Here is a 20,964-nt window from a genome sequence, read left to right as displayed (position 1 = left end):
CTTGAATAAGTAAGAAATTATCTCATTTTAATTTAGTCCTTAATTCACATGATTTGAATTTAGCTCAACATATATGATATGATTTGATTTGATTCAATTATTAGTTGAAAATATTTCAATTGCTTATTTTATTCATAGATTTATTATTTTAATAACTAATAAATTAATCAAATTAATTAATTAGTACACACAATAAATTTGGTTTAATAAATTAAAAGAAATAAATTAAAAATATTAAAAGAATATTAAAATAAATAAATTAAAAAATATTACCAAATCAAATTGATATAAATTATAATAAATTAAATGATATTTAAATATCTAATCAAATCAATTAATTGATATAGTTAGTTTATCGTAATAACTTATATTTAATGAGTTAAAAGAAATAAATTCAGAAATACTCTTAGAAGTATGCCACGTCAACTCGATCATTAAGTACAATAATCTGATTTTTATATAATAGAATAGATAATGGCATCCTAAACTTTCTCAATAATTTATATTGTTATGTTATCTTTTCTTGTTGGCTAAGATAAGAAAAGTAGTTGAGTTTGAATGTTAGTTAGAGATTTCGGATTGGCCAATTTGGATGCGAAAAGGCCTGAACCCAGGAGATTGGGTCGCTATTTGACCGCTTGGGAGACCCAGAGCCCGGGTCTGGAAAAGATGTCAATGCCCATTGTTGAGAGAATGAGAGAGCCCCTTAGAGAGATTTCGGTTCATTACTATCCGTTAGCTGGCAGGTTGACATGGACTAAAGGTAGCCGGTTGGAACTAAATTATAATGCAAAGGGAGCTGTGTAATTGAAGCTGAATCAACCAAATCAGTGGTTGAACTTGGAGACTTCTCACTTAATGATCAGTCCGTCAAAGAACTCATCCCAACTGTTGATTACACTCGTCTCATAGAGGAGCTGCCTCTGTTACTAGCACAAGTGACAAAGATACATGGTGGTGAGGCCATCGCCATAGGAATCGCTTGGTCTCATCCATTGGGTGATGGGTCTGCAGCCTTTCATTTCGTCAACTCATGGGCAAAGCTCACCAAAGGATGCACAATGGATGTAAGTGAATTGCCGTTTTTTAACCGCATGGTCCTCAAACCATCCTCACATCTGCCGTCATCGCGACACTTTGATCACCCAAAGTTGAAGCCTTTTCCACTTATCCTCAGAAGAATCGACAACATTGAAGAGCAAAAGAATAAAACGACCTTTGCATAGTTGAATCTCACATCAATGCAGATCCAGAAATTGACGAAGAATGTCAATGGCAGTGCTGATAATGGTGATTCTCATCAATCTCAGAGAAAATACAGTAGATTTGAAGTTATTGATGTCCATGTATGAAGACATGCATGCTTCTAAAACTCGTCGTGAACTTAAAGAAAATCAACCAACTGTTGCTAAGTTTGATGTCAATATTCAAAACAGGTTGAACCCGCCTCTTCCTCAGAATTATTTTGGGAATGCATTGGCTCCAACAGTGATCCCAACATGCTACGTGGGAGAAATCATTAATCATATCTCAGCCGTTGAGTTACACGACGCAGAAGAGAAGGGAAGCAGTGGAAAGAGTGAACACTAACGAATACATAAGATCACAGATAGATTTCATAGCAAAGCAAGAGAGGTGGGATTTGATTAGGACACCTTATTTGGAGAGAGGAGAGTGTATGGCAGACGTGCCTTTCTTTGAGAACCCTAACGTTATACTTGGAAGCTGGATGGGATTGTCAGTGTATGAAGCTGATTTTGGGTGGGGAAAGCCCTTTCATTTTGGTCCGGGTGGTGTGTGTCCTTATGACAGGGGGGTTATTTCTCCAAGGCATGGCGATGACGATGTTGATGTGTTCATGCATTTTCAGGTGGCACATATTCAAGATTTCATCATCATGTTCTGGGAAGATATAGGAAATGCTAGTTGCAGGACAATAGAAGCCAATATTTAAAGAAATCATTAAAGACGGTCTTCCTTTTTATTTATCATTGCAGGCCGTGTAAGTGTAACTTAAGCACTTGTTTATGGTGGCCACTATAAAGTTGCCAATTTCAACTTTTATTAAAGATGTTTTTTTATTGTGCGGTTATTATTGATTTAAAAGCGTGTCACTAAAAGTGTTGCTTTAAAGAGAAAGTGTTACCCTTAATCGTTAACTGGGCTCTGATACCAATTTTTCAATTTCGACTTTTCTTTTAATTTCTTTTTCGAAATTTCTACTAACTCTTCATATTTTGCTTCGAATAAGTTTATAATTTGTATAGATTCAATTGGTGGTGCTTTATTTAAGGGATTTTGATAAAAATAATTTGTAACTTCATAATCTAAAGTATTGACCATTTCCACTATTTCTCTTGTATTTGTTATATGATCATTTATTACTAATCCTTGATGTATATTTATAATTCTGATTTCATATTTATAGTTTTTTAACTCTGGCTTAATTTCTATCATAATTATAATATTTTTTTTTGCATGGATTATTGTATATAAAATTTTTATCTGTTTGTCTTTTTCTTTAATATAATTTCTCAAATCCTCAAAAACTTCTTTTATTTCTACACTTTCTCTTATTTCTAAATATCTTTCTAATTTTTCAACTTCATTCTCCATTTTTTCCTTCAACAGCTTTAATTCTTTTAAGTCATAATATGGTTTTCCAGGCATTTATAAATTTTTTAAGTTTAATTCCAATTTGTTTATATTTATTCTTATTTCTATCCTTTTTATTATAAGATTATCAATTTCGATCTGAAGATTGTTTAATTCCCTTTTATACTCCTCTATTTTACTTTTTAATTTTTTCGCCCTTTTCCTTTTTATTTTATTTTCTGGTTTTTCAATCTTTTTATGCTTCATTATTTATTTTAGAATTTCTGCAAACTCTATCATGGATTCATCACTATTTTCTAGAGATTCTATTAATTTTTCTAGCTCTTCAATTTCTCTTTTCAACTTGTCATAGATTATTTTTAGAGCTTCAAATGCTCTTTGATTTATTCCAGAAAACTGTAAATAATTCAAACGATTTTCTCTTTCAAAGAGCTCTTGTTTCTTGTCTTGATAAGTTACATATATTTCTTCTTTATTTATTGTCATAATTTAGTATTTAGGGTTTCATTTAATTTTTCGACCTTTTTTGTTAATTCTTTTATTTCAGAATTTTCTTCTTTAATTTTTAACTTAGATAAGCTTAAAGGGCTATTAATTTTAGATTCTCTTATTTGAAAATTTGATGAAACCAATTTTCCTGATGGTTCTTTTAATAATAGAACTGGGTTTTCAATAGCTTTGTATTTTGGTATTTCTGTTTTTACAATTTCCTGAAATAACTCATCGACATAAATTCTTTCTCTGTTTTTAAATATTATACTATGATGACTATTTGTTAAAGCATAATTTATTGCATATGTAATTGAAAATGGTTCATCATCTTGTTCCATTAGATTCTTTCTGTGAAATTTATAAGCCAAACTTATAGATCTTCCAAGATTTTCAGTTGATAAAGGTATAGCATATCCAAGATGGGCATTGAATTTAATATTTACGTTTGCCAAATTTCCATGAACAATTCCAATTATTTGATCTATTGGGTCATCAGTAATTCTTTTGTCACAGATTGCTAAACTTATTGGTGAATTAATTCCTTTCATGTATGTAGATTTGATTAAAACTTGGATAGTACTAATATGAATCCATCCAATTTTAGATCTTTTTTGTTGATCCTTAATTTTCTCAATCTGTTTACTCAATTCTTCATCATTTATTAAAGCTATTTCAAGTTCTTCATTAGCAGATTTTATGTTTATAGGGGCTTCAAGTTGAATTTTTTCATAGTATATTATATTTCTTCTATTAAAGACTTCTTTTAAAAGATTTTGTTTATTAAAATTTTCATTTGATTTGAGATTTAATTCTGTTTTTAGAACAGCCTGTTTTTCATTATCTAATAAAGCAGTTAATCTATAATAATCAGATTCTTCCGTTAATTCTAAACTTTCTAAATAATTCATAACTAAAAGACTAGGATGAAGATGTTCCTTTTCTGGAGAAAAACTTCCTTTATTTAGTATATTTTACATAAGGTGTTTTTATCTCCAGAGGGGAGATTGTAGATACTAACTACAGAGGGGAGTTTAGAACTATTTTTCCCTAAAGAGATTCTTTGTTAGACTACAAAATCGCCTCGGCAGCTTCCTCCTTACTCTCCTAGCATATGAGTACTCTTAGCCTTCTACTTTCTGTTTTCTGATGCCTTCTTCAATTGCCTAAGCAACCTATTTATAATAGTTGGGTCTGATGGACAATTCCCATCCTTACCCTTCTTATGATGTCATTGCTTACGTCATTGTTTGTTATCTTGCACCAGCTACATTATTGGTGCTTTATGACCTAAGCGCTTACGTCATTATGCAATAATGTTGAGAGATGCTTTAGATGCACTGTCTTCCTCTTTTATCATGTGTCCTTCAGATGCATTGTCTTCTTCCTTTATCATGTGGGTTGATTCCGTTTCATTATTACTTTCTTCAGATATTTCTGAGGCACATAGCTGGCATTTGTGGTCTTCTCTGTCTTTTATCAAATAGCAGAGATTCTTCTTTATCCCTTCAGGGAGATTTTCTAAAAGTCCAGATAAGTTGTAGAATGCTGATTCAAATTCCACCAAGAGTCTCATCTTTCTTTCTTCAAATTCATTTCTCTTACTGGACACAAGCAGAGTATTTCTACTTTTATAATTAATCCTTGTGTGAGATTCCTTCGTTATTTTTTGAGTTCTTTCAAAGACCCTTGCTAATGTGCTGGCTAGTCTTCCTTCATGACTGTAAATTGTTAAATCTTGAATTTGATCAATTGGTTAAAAATTTCCTGGGAAGACGGACATGAATATTACTTGGTGTGCTGGAACTAAGCATTCTTCTTCTTCATTAAAAATAGGTTGACTGTTTGTAAATTTTAGGGATACATCCCTTGGATTTACATTGTCAATCATATTTTTAAATCTCTTTACTGCATCAACGAATCCTGCAGGAAACTCACTAATAATTTTTAGATCATTAAAAATTAAAATTGTATCAATTAATCCATACTGGAAAAACTGATAAGTGTCAGATGGAGAAGCATTTGGAAAGATAACCAACTTTGTTAGCTATTCTTTGGCAACAGGATAATATCCCAAAATTGCCCTTTTTTCTTCAGTCCAATTCAGAACTATATTAAGAGTTTCTCTGAGATTTGATCTACAGACCCTTTTTTTTCTTTGATTTCTGCCCTTGTAGGAATGTTTCTTATTATTCCTGTTCTCTGGGCTTGAATTGGAGCTTTATCTGCTCTTTTTAGGGTTTGCTCTGGATGAAGAGTTTCATATTCCCTGAAGGATTCCTTTGCCTCTTCTAGTGTTAAAAATCCTCCTTTATGAATTATCATTGATTGATGTGTGAATGGTGCTGCTTTTTCCTAGGCATCATATATTCCTTTCATGGGGCCATTATAAATTACATAATATTTTTTATCTTGGGTGGATTTTTTTAATAATTTCAGCAATTGTTTTATTTTCTGAAATTTTTTCTTCACCTAATTTGTCCACCACGCTTAGCTGGCTGAACTCTGATGATTTCGCTTGTTGTGTTGATTTCATTGCTTCAATGGCCTTCTTGAGAGATTGGATTTGTGTCCTTATTTGCTGACAATGCTTGCATTTTTCGAGCTCTTGCTCATATTTTTGAATTTTTTGATCTAATGCGTTGTAAACGAACTCCATTCTCTTGTTAATGTATCTGCAATAACATTTTTATTATCCTTAATATATTCAATTTTTATTGGATATTGTAACAAAAATAATTGCCATCTTACCAATCGTCCATGATTATAATCAACTTTTAAATTATATCGTATGAAACCTGTTAGGTAACTTGAATCTGTCCTTAATGTAAATTCTCTGGGTAGTAAATCAATTTTCCATTTCTTAAGAGATTTAATTGCTGCTAGAGTTTCCTTTTCATGAGTGGTATATCTCTGTTCTGTTGGAGTAAAAGTCCCTAAAATATACTTGCAAAGTAATTCTTTTGGGAAATATTTAGAATCTAGTGATTCTTTTTCTTGTTCCAAACCTTGTATAGCTTTCTTAGCCTTCAGACATCCTGACCAGGTTATGTCTGAAGCATCTGTTTCCACTATTAAATAGTCGTTTTCTTCTGGAATATAAAGTTCTGGAAGTTTTTCACATAACTCTTTAACTCTTTGAATTTGCATACTATCTTTTTCTTCCCATTTCCATTCTTTTTTAGTACTTATTTTTGGAAATAAGCTTTTAGTGTATTCTGTTATATTCTTTAAAAATCCTTGATCAGAAATATAATTTATACACCCTAAAAATCTTTGTAACTGTTTTTTATCTTCTATTTTATTAGGAATAAATTTACCTTTTCTAAAACATTTGGTTGAAGTTTTAGTTTTCCTTGGGTGGATAAAATTAATCCAAGAAACTCTATTTCTTGTTTTGCTATTCTTGCTTTCTTTTTGCTAAGAACTAATCCTTTTTCTTTACATCTTTCTAAAACTATTAGTAATTTTTGAAGATGATCTTCTTTATCTTGTTTTGTAAAAATTAGTATATCATCAATGTATACTAAAACAAATTCATTTAATTCTTTTAGATTTTCTTCCATAAATCTTTGATAAATACTTGGGGCTTGTTTTAATCCGAATGGTAATACATTCCATTCATAGAGCAACACACTTGTTGATTCTTTTGTTGGGCAAGTAAAAGCAGTTAATTTCTTTGTTTCTTCGTCTAAACGAAGTTGCCAATATCCTGATTTTGCATCAAGAGATGAAAACCAAGTTGCTCCTTTGATTTTTTCTAAAATAGAATCTTTTCTTGGAAGTTTATGAGCATCACCAATAGTTGCTTCATTCATCTTCTTATAATTAATTACCATTCTTCGTTTTCCCCTTTTAATTTCATTATTGTTTTCGACATAAAAGGCCGGAGCCGCATGAGGACTTTTACTTAATCTTATAATTCCTTTTTCCAAAAGATCTTTACATTCTAATGAGAACTCTTCTCTATCTCTTGCGGAATAAGGAATTTTATTTGGAACATTTATTTCTTTTGTAGGATCTTTTAATTTAATGCTTACTAATTCTTTATTTGTATTTTTAATATTTAAAGGATTTTCAGCACAAATTTCATCCAAAAGTTCTTCTATCTTTATTTCAAGATTGTTTTTTGAATATTTATCTGAAAATATAAATTTAAATAACATGTTTCTAATATAGAAAATATTTTGAATTTTAAGATCTTATCTATAGTAGTAGTTGGTATTTTTATACATTTTGATTTTTGATTTATTGAAGAATCGTGTGGAGCTTTTAAAACTATATATGTTAATTCTTGAATGAATGGGTGATATAATTTTAAGAAGTTATTTCCTATGATAAAATCCATTCCAGAATCTAGTATATATATGGATGGAACAATGAATCTATAATTTTGAATAAATATTTCAGCCATTTCAGCTTTTTGGTCAATTTTATGTATTGATTTGTCAGCTATTCTAACTCTTAATGGTTTCTTTAATTTTTTCCAATCAAGTTTTATATTTGTACTAGCAAAGCATTGTGTCGCTCCCGTATCTATGAAAGCATTTAAAAACTTTTCTGTTATTTTTATAGTAATAAATGTAGCATTATTACTCAGTCTCTGAGTCTATTTCCGAGACATATTCAAAAATATAGTCTAAGTTATCATCTGATTCCTCTAATGGTTCCATAAAACAAGACTTAGCAATTTCTAATTGTTTGGTAAGGTCCTTTTTATCCTTCTTTTTTGGACATTCATTTGCATAGTGTCCTTCTTCTTAGCAATACCAACATTTACAATTTTCTTTTTTATTTGGGCAATAGTCATTTTTTTTGTCTTTTGTTTTTATTGTTAATTCTTTTTCTAAAATATCTCTTTTTTCTCCAGTTTGGATAGTATTTTCTTTTTCTAAATTGATATTTTCTTTTTCTTTGAAAATTTTTATTAAGACCATATTTTTGAGGTATCTCTTCATTATCCTGACAGCAAATTCTAATTATATTTGCAAATCTTTTTTGAGTCGCTTCTTGCATACAACGTTCTTTTATTTCCTCTCTTATTGCAGAGGTTGCCCCACCAAAATTATTTTCAATTGTCCCTCTATTTATTTCTCTTATAAATCTTCCCATTATAAATTCATTAGCAGGATATGGAAGTTTTGTTATATACATACTAAGATAATGGTCTTTATCTTCTTCTTTTAATTTATAATAATGTATTCTATATTCACATATATAAGATTACATAAATCATATATCTGAATATTAGCTAAATGGTTTTTTGCTTCTTGATATTCTTTATTATAGACTTCTTGTCTATGATCTATAATATTTTTTCCAAAAAATTCTTTATATAGAATCATCATTATATGTAATATCTTATCATAAGCTGTTGTTTTTGTTGCTAATTCTTATATTATTTGGTTTTCTATTGATGTCATATAATCTCTTACAGTTCTTTTAGTATGAAACCCTATGTAATTCCAAATATCTCTTCCAGACAATTCACTAAGTTTTGGATTAGTAAAGGCTTCTAATAAGAAGGAATTCAACCAGTTCTCGAAAATTTATTTTTCATTCTTTTTACAATCTAAATCGAGCATTCTTTCTTCTTCCATTTCCTGGATTTTAGGAACGTATTTTGATGGTATTTTTGTATATTTTGAATCTTTATTTATAAATCCCTTTTTAAAAGCAAAATTTTCAAAACCTGTTTCCCATTTAAATTGAGATTGACTATCTTTAGATGTTCCAGCTTCGTTTTTTACTTGTATTGGAATTGCTAGTTCTTCGTCACTTGAATAATCTAGGATGTGTTCTTCATTTTCTATATTTTCAGAATTTACTAATTCTTCTTCTATTTGAAATCCCTGTTCCATAATATTATTTTCTTGAGCCATTTTTAATTGTTTAAAAAGCATTGTAACTTCTTCTAATTTTTCTTCGATATTCATAATTTCAATGGTGGTTTTACTTTTAATTCTGTTATGTTGATTATATTTTGAAAATTTTCTTCTTTGGGATTCTCTTTCTGAAAGTATTTATTTAATATCTGTTTGATTTCGTTTTTATTAGGTTCCTCTTTTTCCTTATTTCTTTGAAATTTTATGGATACTAAAACTTCTTCGAGCATATCTACTATAGAATTTAATTGTGGGTTAAAAGTATGATAAAGATGTGGGGAATCATTTCCATGGTAGCATTTTTTAGAAATTCCGTGTGAAATATAAGTTTTTTCAGGTTTTTGAAGTCCTTCAATAAAACTTATAGTAAAATAAAGATTTTGAGAAAAATCATTTTGTATTGATTTTAGGAATTCGGTGTCATTACAATTAACATTAGTTAAAATCATTAGTTTTTGATCTATTAAATTTGATAATTTAATAATTTATTCTCTTAAATCTTTTAATTTATTTTTTTCCATTAGGTAACGCTTTTTCTTATAAAAAGCTACAGTTTTAAGTGTTTTATAGTGAAAAGTGTGGTTTTAGAATGTATGATTTAGATTTTGTCACGTAGGCATCTTTAGAAAAAGTTGTTTTTGTGATGTTTATGTGAGTGGTGGCTCTTGTTTATTTGTTTAAAAAATATTTATCATTGGATGTCATATAACATCATATATATATTGAATACTAAATATATATTAAAAATAAATTAAATAATACATATATTTTTATATTAATTTTTATTACAGATAACATTTTTGAATGTCAAAATTATTTTTGTTTGTTATAACCACATTAGTAATTAATAATAAACTCTAACTCAGACGTTCATTAAAATTTGGTTTAATTAGTAAAATTTTTTAAAGATGTGTTTGTATTTGTGCTTTTAAAAGTATACATTTTTTGTTTTATATTTGATAAATAAAAAAATCATATATTTGTACATATAATTTTTAAAATATGGGTGTATTTTTAAAAAATAAATTTTTTTATCAAAATTAAAAAATCTAATATAACTTTATATATCAATTAATCTTTAAATTAAATTCTTACATTAATATTTATTATAATATTTTTAAATTTTAAAAGTTATTTTATCAAATATATTTATTGTTATTTGTATTTATTAAAAATTATTTTTAATTTAATTTACTAAATATAAATATTACAATTTTTAAAAAATTAATTTTTAAAAATTAATTTTTATAAACTACTTTTAAAAATAAAAATTTTATCAAACTAAAAATTTTATAATACGGTTTTTAATTGGATAATATTTATTCAGAGCAAGAATACAAATCTTATTTAATAAATTATTTTAACAGTTTTATTGCAATTATTTTTATTTTCAACCTTTTGTTCGGTTCTTAAATCTATCTATTAAATAATAATTTTTTAAAGATAAAGTATATTTTTTGTTTTTAAATTTTATTAAAAATTTTAAAAATATTTTTAAATTTTATTTTATTTTAATTTTATTATAAAAATTTTCGATTTACATTAAATATACTCATAAAAATTAATTTTTCAAAAAAATTAGAACCAATTAAATAACAATTTTATAAGAATAACTACTAATACTAATAAATTAAAGATAATTGTCATTGTACATTATTATTGAATTAATCTTAAAATTTTAAAAAATTCAGTTATCAAACATATATTTAATATAAATTAAAAAATTTTAAAATAAAATAAAATTTAAAAATATTTTTAAAATTTTTAATAAACTTAAAACAACAAAAATACACTCTACTTTTTTTCTGAATATTTTGGTTACAATACCACCTTAAAAAAAAACGAGCAGCAGTACGTAGCCACCTAAGGAAATGCTGGACAGCTGGAGTAAGGCACCGGGGTTGGGAGCAAATGTGGGATTGGCGGATTGCACATTGCCACTTTCTATGATTGTTTACAATCTTGCTAATCGTGGTATGGTTCCCGCCGAAATCCACAAGAAAAAAAATAATAATAATAAAAGAAAATTTAGCCTCTCCAATTCTGCCTTCAAAATATCTGATTGTTTGGAAAATAAATTTTCTTAATTTTTTTAATAATTAAAAAGATAAAATATAATTTTTTATTTTTAATTTTATAAGTATAATAAAAAAAATAAAAAAAATAAAAATTAGACATCACACTTTATTCTTTTAAATTTTAATTATTAAAAAATATCGAAAAGATTCATTTTTTATTATTTGTTCTTATCTTCTCTACTCTCCCTTCATTATTTTTTTTTTGGAAATTTTTTTTAGGTTTTCTCGAGCTACGTTATGGAAGAATTATTGATAAATTTCGGTATTAAATATTTTGTGTTCTTTTAGTGTTATTAAGTTAAGAAAAAAAAAAAGCCTTATATTCAAGCAAAATATACTTAACCAAATCTAATCAAGTTGTTATAACAATTTTTTAAATCACGCGCTTCCTCCTCCTCCTCCTTCTCCTCCTCCTCCTTCTAAATTCACGCAGGTTCTTCTTCCCTCTTCCTCCTCCTTTCCAATGTTACGTGTTCTTCTTTTTTTTTTTTCTTTTTTGTTATCGTCATCACCAACAATACCAACATTTTGCTAATATCTTTATTAGTTCTGATTTTTTCTGATGCCATCATTAAATAATTTCGATTCATTTCTTAGTTTATTTCAGTTCATTTGTGTGTTAATTGAGGTTCACTTGATACTCCTGATAAGTATTGACCAAATTTTTTATTCTTTAAGTAATTTTTTAACTGTTTGTTCAAATTTGAATTGAATTCGGTTCATTTGTGAATTGAGTTAGGTTCACTTGATACTACTTCTAAGTATTCACCAAATCTGTTATTCCTTAAGAAATTCGGATTATCTCTTAGTTTAATCGAGTTCATTTGCATGGAGAAATGAATTGAAATGTGCTTTTCTTGCTGATTGAATGTTTTATGTTTATCACTTTTTGTTCAAATCTAAATCGAATTCGGTTCATTTGTGAATTGAGTTAGGTTCACTTGATACTACTGTTAAGTATTCACCAAATCTGAACTAACTTCGATTCATTTCTGGATCTAAATGAACCTCAATTAAAAGGAGGAAAAGAAAAAATGCAGCAACAATAAAAAATGACGATTGAGAAAAAATACACACAAAAAAAGAAGGAACGCGAAAAAGAAGAAGGAGGAAGGCGAAGAGCACGAAGACAAAGACTAAGAAGCAGAAGCGTTATTGAAACGTGTGTGTGTACACGCAGGTATAATAAAAGTGGTTTTTGTTGAGTTTGGACTTGTTTAGTTGGACTTAGATACGAAAATGTTTGAATGTGTAGTTAGACTGTAATAAAAAAATTTTTTAATAATTTTTTTATTTTTTAGAATATTTAATAAATTTTTAAAATAAAAACAAAGTATTAAAAATAAAAAAATATTTTTTAAAAAAGATATAATTGATATTTTTTTATAAGATCTTTTTTTCAAAAAACAAATATTTTTTATATAATAAAATCTTTTTTATATTATTATATTTAAATATAATAAATAAATAAAAAATTATATAAAAACATTAAATATCAAATTATTTATATTTTTTATAAAATTTAAATAATATATCTTTTTTTAGAAACTCATCTAAATAAAGAATTTTTTATTTTAATAAATAAAATAAATGTAATAATTACTGAAATAAATAATTTTAAAATTTATTACCGAAATCCGTCGCCCTCTCTTATCTTGTTTACACTGTAAATGAGATAATTTTTCGCATATTGTAAACGAGATACGTGTAAAATTATCTCGTTCACAATGTTAACGAGATACAATGAGACAAATTTCTAACAGCTATAAAATGATGTCTAACTCTTGACATTTTCCACATTCTTTTCATATATTCTTCTGTCCCGTTTTTCTCACAAAAAGAAGGCAACAATGGCTAGTAATAGCATATACATAGTTGTGTTTGTTTATCCCAATTATCGTATGAGAAATTGAGACAATTGGGTGATATTTGAGTGTGAGAACTCGATTCTGTTGTGCATTCAATGCGTGAATTTGTTGTCCGAGTTGAAGAGTTTGATTTTGAGCAACCTTGGTGGCACAGAAACGAGGGAGGTCGGAAGGGTAGGGTATAGGTTGCTAGCACTGTTGGGTAACAGAGTTTTCGGGTTTCGAATATTTCGGCTTCTAAGGGACGAGTATGTGTGACTCATGTTCGACATCCATGGGAGAATCATGGTGGAGCAAGTGATGGAGCTTTCTATCGAGGTTGGAGATGTTGGTGGTGGTGGTTCTGTACACTCGACCTATGTATAGGACGACCGGCCTCTTGTACCACCACCATTCATGTCGCCATTCCAATGGCGGACATGGAAATAGGTGAGGAAGACTCTAATGAAGAGTACGTTGTCGATAGTGGTGACAGTGATTCTTCTGATGGGAGTGATGACGAGGAGTTGTACTGGAGACGCCTGCCGAGACAGCTGTGTGCTATGTTTTGCCTCCCCCCACCCAATTCTAGCGCTATCAGATGTACCAAGTCACTATCATACGTTGGATATGGACGCCATGCATGAGAAAACTTCGTTTTCCAACATGGGAGAGGAGGATTATAACCTAGACAGTGGGGTAGAGTTTCGGGTCGGTGACAGATTCAAATGCCGAGATGCAGTGATGCAGGGTGTGAAGAACTACAGTATTCGCTGGAGTGCAAAGTACCAGGTGATCAAATTGGACCGATTAAAGTATCATGTGCAATGTCGTTAATCTGCAACTGGCTGTCCATGGAGTCTCTATGTTGCCCTTCGACAGAACCTCGGATACTGGTAAGTTCAAGTTTAATTGAGGCGTACTTACTCATTTATGGTTGTCATATATTAAGTACTTTTGAACCATGATGCCTAAACATGGCTGTTTTATTTCGTCAGGGAGGTCCGAAGGGTTGGTGGAGCGCACACTTATTTAGCACCCACCATGTCCTAGGACCATCGACAGTTAGGTAGCAGTCTCGTCTGTAAGGTCATCTTGCCGTTGATACAGTCCAACCCCTCCGACAGCATCCCTGTATTGCAAGGTGCGGTCCAACAGAGCTATTACTTCAAACTCTCCTACAGAAAGGTCTGGATGGCAAAGTAGAAGGCAATTGCTTAGATCTACGGGGGTTGAGAGGAGTCATACAATAAAGTGTCGAACACTACTTCAGGCGCTGCAGAGTTGTTTTCCGGGAACTATTTTGAGCTATGGGCAGCACCGTACTACGATGGGCACCTTCTGGTACGTGACTGTAGCATGTTCGATAAAGTATTTTGGACTTTTCCATCCTGTATTGAGACTTTCAAGCATTGTAAGCCGTTTGTTTCTGTCGATGACACGCATCTATATGGCAGATACGGTGGGATGTTGCTTATAACAGTGGCACAAGACGGCAACAGTAATATCCTGCCTATTACTAGAAGGGGTTGTCCTAATCAACCCACAGACGATGCTTAGTGTAGATAGTCCTTTTATGATGGTTTTATCCTTTTATTGTAGTAGGACGACTGCCATCCATGTCCCCCACTTTTCCTCCTCAACGAACCAAGGAAGGCACAAAGCCTGTAGATAGGGGTGGAAAAAGGCCAAACGGCCTACCAGGGGCCTACAGCCTGGCCTGGCCTGTTATAAAATAGGCACAGGCTCAGGCTCTTATAAAAGCCTTATTATATTAATAGGTCAAGCCCAGGCTCACTAATTAGCCTTATTGGCCTGTTAGGCCTGCCTGGGCCTTTTAATACATAATTACATATATAAATAGTTTTTTTATTATTAGCAAAATTATGAGATATTTTAAATTTATTATATTTAATTATAAATAGTTTTGTATATTTTAAATACTTTAAAGTTTAAAAATTCTTATAAATATTAAATATGACATTTTACATATAAATATGTTTATTAAAAAATAATATTTTTATTTTTATAAAAAAAATTAGCAGACCTTTTAACAGGCTTTAGACCAGGCCATGCTGAATAACAGGTCAGACTTAGTACTTTGAAAAAAGCCTATAGCAGGCTGCAGGTCAGGCTCAGGCCAATCAACTACATGACAGGTCATGCTTGTTAAGAGCAAAGCCTGGCCTGACCTGGCTAATTCCATCCCTACCTGTAGAGAACCGTGATATAAATAATAGTTAGCACTTATAAACGAATGCAACATAAAGGACTAAAATGAAAATGTGGTGGTGTCAAACATGGTACTAACCTCATCGAATCGCAACCTGTCGATCGATACTCTCCATCGGAGGATCCTGGCCTCATGCTGATCTCTGCTCTACTGATGCAGTCCAACCAACCTGATACCAATCAAAAGAATAAAAGTAGTTCATTATGCAGAAGGTCGTAAGAAGTTACAAATTGATTACTAAATAAATTAATAAACAGTTGTTACCTCGTAGCCATAGGATACATGTAGATGGCTCACTCCGGTGGACACCACTAAGAAAATCTCAGGTATATCTAGGACATCAACAGCAGAGTGCAGCCAGCAATGTCCATGACGTCTCGGTCTGCTGTCGAGCACAGTGACTGGTACGTCAAGGCCAGTACGGCCGAGCTCCAAGACAACGTCCGACACCGCCCAAAATCCTCAAGAAGTGGGAGTTAACGCAGGTGGACCAAGTTGTTGGACTTGTCCGTCATTAGATGTCCTTCGATCATTAACATGATGTAGCATCTAGTGTACTATCAGAGGGTCTCTGGGTCATCCATAGGGGACATCTACTGGACACGATTCTGCAGCCATACGAGTTTCAGCGTAAACGACTCCTTCCTTTACGCCGCCTGCTGTGGAGCCACCGGAGGCCTGGCACCCAGCAGCTGCTCCACCAACTACCACGTCTCCGTCTGGTACCATCTACCGAAGTCACGAAAGCACCCCTAACAGGTCCCTGTGGGCGCGTAGACCTAGGTGGTACACCACATCCTACAGGGTGATAGTGACCTCACCCCACGGGAGATGAAACGTGTGGGTTTCCTGACGCCATTGCTCTACGAATGCCGTAATTAGGACATTGTCGAATGTAAAATTCTTGAGAGGCATTATGTCGCCGAATCCAGCCTCCTTCAAATTCGGGACGATGGCGTCGGATGGAGGAAGGGTATGACTCACTCGCTGGGGCAGTAGAAAGCGAGGCGCCGAGGCCTTTGAAAAAAAAATATATATTCACAATTATCAATAAGTAATTTTAAAACTTTTATTGGTTCTTTTAAGTTTAACGGTCCTTATGATATCACTAAATTTTTAAATAGTTTTCTATATTATTTTTATTAGATTCCTACACTATTTTAAGTTTTGTAATTAGATCTTTTCAATATAAAAAATATTAATATTAAATAAATACCTTTTTATAAATTATAGATTTTATAATTAAGAACATAATTTAGTTATATATTTTCAGAAAAGTATCATTTTGTTAGTTTTAATATATTTGACATAAAAAAAATCAAATTATAAAATTAAAAAGAGTATAATAATTAAATTAAAAAAATGTAAAAAATCTAATTATGAATTTGACGAAACTAAAAGAAATAAAATAGAGTTCCAAACTAATAATTATGTTGTAACAACTTAATACAAGTGAAATAAAAGAGAGTTCTGAATTTTTACCTGTGATCTATTCCTATATACAAACAATATTCTAGTTCTTGACGATTACCCTAACCATGACTACATACACACATATATCTATATGGGATTGCATAAAATTCAACAAAACACAACTAACTGCAAAGTTGGCTGCCCCGGTGTAATGCGAAGTCTCGTTCAGCCTGTTGATATCTCTGTCGTTTCCAGCTGCGCACACCATCGTCGTATTTATCGATTATATGGTGAGAAAGGGGTAAAAGAGAGGAGAAAGTGGTTGTAAAGTTTAAACTGGTACCTAGTCAAACGTGTGAACGAGTTGTATATATAACCGTCGTCCTCTCTTATCTTGTTTACAGTGTAAATAAGATAAGCTTCCACATATCTCGTTTATAATGTAAATGAGATATACACGTGTCACGTCCATATATCTTATAAGAGAGGGTGACAAATTTCGATAATAAATTTTATAATTATTTATTTCAGTAATTATTATATTTATTTTATTTATTAAAATAAAAAATCGCCTAAATAAACCATTTATATCCATTTTAATTAATTTTAAAATCAAAAGATGCCATAGGATCTTCCAATTAGCGACTTAAAAGTTAAAAGTTAAAGGTATATACTCTTCGCAGCGAAAGGTTCCATTTATCATTTGCGACTTCAGAATCGGATGAAATGTATGAAAGGAGATTGATCTAGGTTTTTTATTTTCTTTTTGTTAGAAAGTGATTCTAAAGAGGCAAGTCTCTGCGAGAAATGTTGATTCGTTGCTGAGAATTGGGCACTGATTTCGTTTTTGATAGACATAGCATTGTGCAGCATTTTTCTTTTCTTTTAGGGAATGAAGTGTGTGTTATTAGTTTAGAATTACAAGAGCCACTTGTTTACTTAATGGTTCATGACTCGTGTGTTTATAAATTTAGCTGTAATGTGATTATGAATGTGATTTACTAATTACTAGGTTCAAGATTAATTTATTTGAGTCTAGTTTAGAAATATCAAAAGAAGCATGTAATATGCGTATTTTGGAATTTGTTTTCTGTTAGTATGGAATGCTAGGTAGTAAGGCTTGTGGATTTTTGTTGTGGTTTGAATCACCTTTAGCGGTTTTTTATGTATGGGCAGACATGAGGTCGAGGAAATTGAACAAAAGAAACAAGGTGCTGGGAGGTTTTCCTGAGTTTGGTGCAATCTTCATGTCTAATAGAAGTACTTTGCAAGAATGTTTTGAGAAGAGATTGTTTGGGCTACCTGTTGGTTACTCTGATTTTGTTTGAAACGTAAAGGAAGGAATGCCTTTGTTTCTTTTTGAATTTGAAGAAAGAAAACTTTATGAGATTTTTGAAGCAACATCAGATGGTGGCATGAACATTTTTCCACAGGCATATGTTTCAACAGGAAGGTCATTCCCTGTGCAGGTGCCAATTTATATATTCCTATTTCATTTGTTTTTTTTCCAGTTCAGATGTTCTTTTGTTGTTTCTGTTGATTTAAAGATCAGTGATCACTTTAAGAAAATTCTTATGCTGATCTGTTTAATTCGAGATTCTATTCTTTATATTAAGCAGTTAAATTCAAAATAATATGGCACTGTGATCCTTTATCTGAAGATGAGTTTTATGGTGCCATTCAAGATAACTACTTTGGTTCCCACAAATTCAACTTCGGTCTCACTAAGGAGCAGGTGTGCTTGTTTACAGGTTTTGGTTGACATTTATGCTTCATGTTCCTTGATATACTAGAGTGAGAAGTTATTGTGTTTATCCATCTGTGTAGGATAGCCTGCTACAAAGCATTGTGACAAGAATGGTAGTGCCATAGTGGCGTCCATGTGTTTGACACACATAGGGCATGCATATGTATATGTTCAACTATTTATTTATTATGCTTGGACACACTTTGGACATGGCTCACACAACTACACAAGAGCAAGTGGGTTACTCAACTTGGACAAATTTTTCTATTCTGATGGGCAAACTAATTGGAAAATCCTCTCCAATAACCTACTTGATCTATTTCTAGTCTTCTTTTTTTATTATAAATGGGATAACAACTATGGTGGAGAAGGGAATGAAGTTAATATTCAAATGGTCCCTCTAACTACACATCAATAAAATGAAAGGATGTCACTAATTATGTTATGTATTGGTAGGGGGCCTGCAATTTTTTTATGATGGAGCTTAGAATGATAAGCATTGACATATGACATATAAAGAATGTCCAAAGTAGTGAAAATTGATGATTTAACATTTATGAATATCTAAAGATATTATAGATCTTGAAATTTACACTCGTGTGCCATATTTGTTTCTTACAACGTTTAAGGATTTGGTGCCTTTGTATCCATTTCTTGTTGATTGTTTGTGTCCAGATGATGTATAGTTTTATGATTCTTATTATTTTGATGTTAGATTGAGAGCCTTCTGCAGTTGTTCAGTTCAAGAAAGCTTGAAGTCCCAAGAACTTCATGTAAAAAAAAGGAAGAATAAAAACAGGGTTACAAGTCTATAAAAGATGTGGGGAAGAAAGGGAAGTTTGCGGAGGTTGAAATCTTCAGAAGGAAGCTTGACAAAAATCATGGCAGTTCAGATATTTTAGAGCTACAAGTGGAAACATTTTTGGCATCTATTGCTTGTGGAAAATCTGAAATCACCCATTCTGATGATGCCTATGATCCTGAAAATCCTGGTTTCCATCATTCAGTTGCAACCTAAGGATTTCACTGCTGCTTGTAGCGAATCACATGAGCTGGTTGCCATGCAATCAAAGAAACAAAACTTCAATTTTTCTGCAGAAGACACTGAAGAATATATACCCTTGTGTTTACCAGATTCTGCTGAGCCTGAAGAAGAGGGGTTTGCTGTTGGTGAATGTACAGAACAGACAGAGATAGGTATATTTGTTGACAACAAATTGTCTACTATCCCTGTGCCTCAATTACCACTTGTGTCTAATCTGAGTGATGAAGGATGTAACCAGAAGAAAATGGAGGATTCAGTCACTTCTTCAGATGGAAGTCCATGCTCTGGATTAGATAAGTCGTCCTTGGCTGCTATTACCTTGTCAGATGCAACTGGCTTTCAGTCCAAACCTGGAAGTAATCATTGTGAACCACAGCCAGCCAAGGGTTTGTATTCTGACAACCTGAAAAAGAGGGTCTGTGTTTTCCCGGTTAACTTTCAAAGAATCAAAATGATCTCAGAATGAAGTTAGTGGATTGTAAGTTGAGAGTCAAGCGGCATAGTTATGTTGAGCACGAAAACATTGACATTGTTACAGCCCATGGGAATGAAAATGATGATGATAATGTGGATGTTACAACTAGGGCGTACTGGTACTTGAACACTGCTTCAAATAATGTTCCTTAACAACTCTTGCATTTCCAGTCTGAAGGAGGGAAATTGTTAAGGACAAATTTCCCAGAATACAAACATTATGATAAAGTTGACATACCAGGAATATTGAGTTCCTATTATAACAGGACGTTTCAAGATCACTGCCAAAATTTTAGGATTGGATAGTACATAGTAGTATATTTAGATTGCTGTTTGGAAACTGCATAGTTTTCCCAAAAAAAAAAAAAAAAAAAAAACAGCTAACAAATAGAACCATCGTTAATATACCATGACTAGAAAAGTGATGCTTGGTCTAATTTTAATAGAAGTGACTTTAGCTTGAAGTGAGGGAAGCCTAGCACAACCATCAATCTATGAGAAATCAATCTTATTAGATTCATTGATCTTACGTTACATGATCTTAATGAAGTAACGTCAGGCTTTCTGATGGCTCTATGCTTAATGTGTTCAGTCCAATCTTTTTTTTTTTTTTTTTTTTTAATTTTCTTATAGGGTAATATTTGGTGCTAGTGATTTGGATGAACCGAGGCAATATGAAGAGCAACATCTCGTTCAGCATGACTGTATTGAGAGGTAATGTTATCAATAAGTTAAAGCTAAGTATTCTCTGTACATTTTTTAGGGGTAAAAAAACCTCCTGACAATAGTTATTTCTACGTGATAAATCATGCATTGTTCAGGTGAATGCTGCTATACACCATCTGAAGTTGGGTGTGATTCAGTGATAAAGAATCGAAACGATGTTCCAGCTTTGGAGTTTGTCGTTCCCCTTGTTTCTAACTTAACAAAGATTTGTGAACGGCAAATAAAAATAATCATCATGTGATCTAATATTATGTATGCTCATCTAGTTTTCATGTTGGTTTCACAATTTGTGGTGTGTTACAACAAAAAAAAATTGGAACTTTATTCCACCAAATTAGCACAATGAGAGGAAGATGCTTTGGTAAGTAGAAAGGAGTCATTTTCAAATAGGAAATGACTAATAGAAGAAGC

The 20,964-nt window shown here is 31.4% G+C and overlaps 2 pseudogenes across 1 annotated transcript; both read left to right on the top strand.

The window, feature by feature from the left end:
- The first annotated feature begins 558 nt into the window (after window positions 1-558).
- On the top strand, window positions 559-1,954 carry LOC107646786 (hydroxycinnamoyl-CoA:piscidic acid hydroxycinnamoyltransferase-like; annotated as a pseudogene).
- Window positions 1,955-17,243: 15,289 nt separating this feature from the next.
- Window positions 17,244-20,087, top strand: LOC107648149 (uncharacterized; annotated as a pseudogene). The gene is made up of 3 exons (XR_015885677.1): window positions 17,244-18,088; window positions 18,130-18,296; window positions 19,024-20,087. The product of XR_015885677.1 is annotated as an uncharacterized LOC107648149 (transcript).
- The last annotated feature ends 877 nt before the right edge of the window (window positions 20,088-20,964 follow it).

The sequence above is a fragment of the Arachis ipaensis genome, chromosome B6 (assembly GCF_059453495.1).
Source record: "Arachis ipaensis isolate K30076 ecotype BB chromosome B6, ASM5945349v1, whole genome shotgun sequence".
NCBI lineage: Eukaryota > Viridiplantae > Streptophyta > Magnoliopsida > Fabales > Fabaceae > Arachis > Arachis ipaensis.
This window is presented reverse-complemented; position numbering and strand designations above follow the sequence as displayed.